Raw genomic sequence first — 3,198 nt, 5'->3', positions numbered from 1 at the left:
AAAAAAAAACAAGTGTGAAATTCGCACACACGATCAACGAAAGACTAAGAAAGAAAAAAAAAATTAGAAATTCGCACACACGATCAAGGAAAGACATGAAGAAAAAAAAATTTGTGAAATTCGCACACACGATCAACGGAAGACACGAAGAAAAAAAAAACAATTGAGAAATTCGCACACACGATCAAATAAGACATGAAGAAAAAAAAATTGAGAAATTCGCACACACGATCAACGAAACATATGAAAGAAGAAAAAAATTTGTGAAATTCGCACAGACTATCAACGGAAGACTTAGGAAGAAAGAAAGAAAAAAATTTGAAATTCGCATACACGATCAAGGAAAGACAGGAAGAAAAAAAAACAATTGAGAAATTCGCACACATGATCAAATAAGACATGAAGAAAAAAAAATTTGTGAAATTCGTACACACGATCAACGGAAGACTTATGAAGAAAGAAAAAAAAAATTAGAAATTCGCACACACGATCAAGGAAAGACATGAAGAAAAAAAAATTTATGAAATTCGCACACACGATCAACGGAAGACTTATGAAGAAAGGAAAAAAAAAAGTGTGAAATTCGCACACACGATCAACGAAAGACGAAGAAAGAAAAAAAAATTTAGAAATTCGCACAAACGATTTAGGAAAGACATGAAGAAAAAAAAATTTGTGAAATTCGCACGCACGATCAACGGAAGACTTTTGAAGAAAGAAAAAAAAATTAGAAATTCGCACACACGATCAAGGAAAGACTTGAAGGAAAAAAAATTGAGAAATTCGCACACACGATCAACACATGAAAGAAAAAAAAAATTTAGAAATTCGCTCACACGATCAAGGAAAGACTTAGGAAGAAAAATAAACAATTGAGAAATTCGCACACATGATCAAATAAGACATGAAGAAAAAAAAATTTGTGAAATTCGCACGCACGATCAACGGAAGACTTTTGAAGAAAGAAAAAAAAATTAGAAATTCGCACACACGATCAAGGAAAGACTTGAAAGAAAAAAAAATTGTGAAATTCGCACACACGATCAACGGAAGACTTAGGAAGAAAGAAAAAAAAATTTGAAATTCGCACACACGATCAAGGAAAGAGAGGAAGAAAAAAAAAACAATTGAGAAATTCGCACACACGATCAAATAAGACATGAAGAAAAAAAAAATTGAGAAATTCGCACACACGATCAAATAAGACATTAAAAAAAATCACGACGGTCTCCTGATGACTAACTAAAAGGGATTCTGACTGAGGGCGTTCAGTCATTATGCCACAGATGGCATCTTCTCTCCATTGGTCATTCGACCCACTTCATGTACCAAAAATGTACCAACCACGTTCACCAAAGGAACCCACAATGCGCCAATCACATTCAGAGACTAGAGTCGTTTTGCGTTCGAGAGTTTCAAATCAAGAGTTTTCCTCCGAGAAGGTGGAAAATGCGTCGGCACGGGGCGGGGAGCTCTCTCTGGTCGAGCACCCTCTTCAAGCCTAGCCCTTAAAAGGACCTCCCTCTTCCCCAGGACGAAGGGATGGGAAACAGGCACGCCCACATGGCACTGACAATTGCGTTCGAGGCGGGGATCGCCAGTGAAGGATCCCCAGATGTAGGCCGATGTCGGAGCCTACTGGCACCCATCTTTTATTGCCTAAAAGGGATGGTGACTTAGGGCGATCAGTCCTTATCCCACAGATGGTATCTTCGCACCACTGGTCATTAGAACCACATGTTCTGCGTTCTTCGCCGACCCGTGAGCCGAGTGATCCACTGCTCGGAGTGGTACTTTCGTTTCGGCTGACTAGAGTCGTTTTGCGTTCGAGAGTTTCGAATCAAGAGTTTTCCTCCGAGAAGGTGGAAAATGCATCGGCACCAACGGGGCGGGGAGCTCTCTCAGGTCGAGCCCCCTCTTCAAGCCTAGCCCTGCAAAGGACCTCCCTCTTCCCCAGGTCAAAGGGCTGGGAAACAGGCACGCCCACACGGCACTGACAGTTGCGGTCGAGGCGGGGATCGCCAGTGAAGGATCCCCGGGTGTAGGCCGGTGTCGGAGCCTACTGGCACCCATCTTGAATTAACCTTCCGCAGGTTCACCTACGGAAACCTTGTTCCGCGTTAACTTCCTCTTAATGATCAAGTTCGATCAACTTTCCGGCACACCGGCTCGACCCGGAGGTCAGTCCGAGCGCCAGTCCGAGGACCTCACTAAATCATTCCATCGGATGTTGCGACGGGCGGTTTGCACAAAGGGCAGGGACGTACTCAACACGAGCTGATGACTCGTGCTTATTGGGAATTCTTCGTTCAAGGCAGATATTTGCCAATATTCCAGTAGTGCCCTTCCGTCAATTCCTTTAAGTTTCAGCTTTGCAACCATACTTCCCCCGGAACCAAAAAGCTTTGGTTTCCCGGAAGCTGCCCGGCGTGTCATTTGAGGAACACAGCCGGATCGGTGGCTGGCATCGTTTATGGTTAGAACTAGGGCGGTATTTGATCGCCTTCGAACCTCTAACTTTCGTTCTTGATTAATGGAAACATTCTTGGCAAATGCTTTCGCAGTAGTTCGTCTTGCGACGGTCCAAGAATTTCACCTCTAGCGTCGCAATACGAATGCCCCCGTCTGTCCCTCTTAATCATTACCTCGTGTTCCGAAAACCAACAAAATAGAACCGCGGTCCTATTCCATTATTCCATGCACCATTATTCATGCGTCATGCATACTTTGAGCACTCTAATTTTTTCAAAGTAAAATTGCCGAAACCGAACGACAACCGGTAAACATCATCGGACAATTTCGGCGGCAATGCTCAGAACAGGCAGTGACCACCGGAGGGCGGACCACCCGTCTGGAACTAAGATCCAACTATGAGCTTTTTAACAGCAACAACTTCAATATACGCTTTTGGAGCTGGAGTTACTGCTGCGGCCGCAGCAGACTTTCCCTCCTTCTTTGATACAAGCATATGACTACTGGCAGGACCAACCAGGTTACTTTCATGTTCAGCGAGCGTTCGAAGCGGCGCTTCAAATCTCAGAGGTGGTGGTGCCCCCGGCTGGCGAGGGCGCCGGATCCGGCATGACGGCCGGGTCCCCGTTCGCACAGATCGAACTAGAGCCTTCTTCCTCTAGTCGGTTCGAGTCTCACTGCGTCCCCCTTGGCGTCAACGCCTGGACGCGAGAGTGCTCTGCCGTC

General features: G+C 44.8%; 1 pseudogene; it reads right to left on the bottom strand.

Moving 5' to 3' along the window:
* Positions 1 to 2,076: 2,076 nt before the first annotated feature.
* Positions 2,077 to 2,995, bottom strand: LOC147816896 (small subunit ribosomal RNA; annotated as a pseudogene; the record flags this gene model as incomplete).
* Positions 2,996 to 3,198: the final 203 nt, after the last annotated feature.

Source organism: Parasteatoda tepidariorum, chromosome 1, assembly GCF_982258835.1.
Source record: "Parasteatoda tepidariorum strain Cologne lab strain chromosome 1, Ptep-v5.0, whole genome shotgun sequence".
NCBI lineage: Eukaryota > Metazoa > Arthropoda > Arachnida > Araneae > Theridiidae > Parasteatoda > Parasteatoda tepidariorum.
The sequence above is the reverse complement of the archived record's forward strand: the minus strand, read 5'-3'. Positions and strand labels throughout refer to the sequence as shown.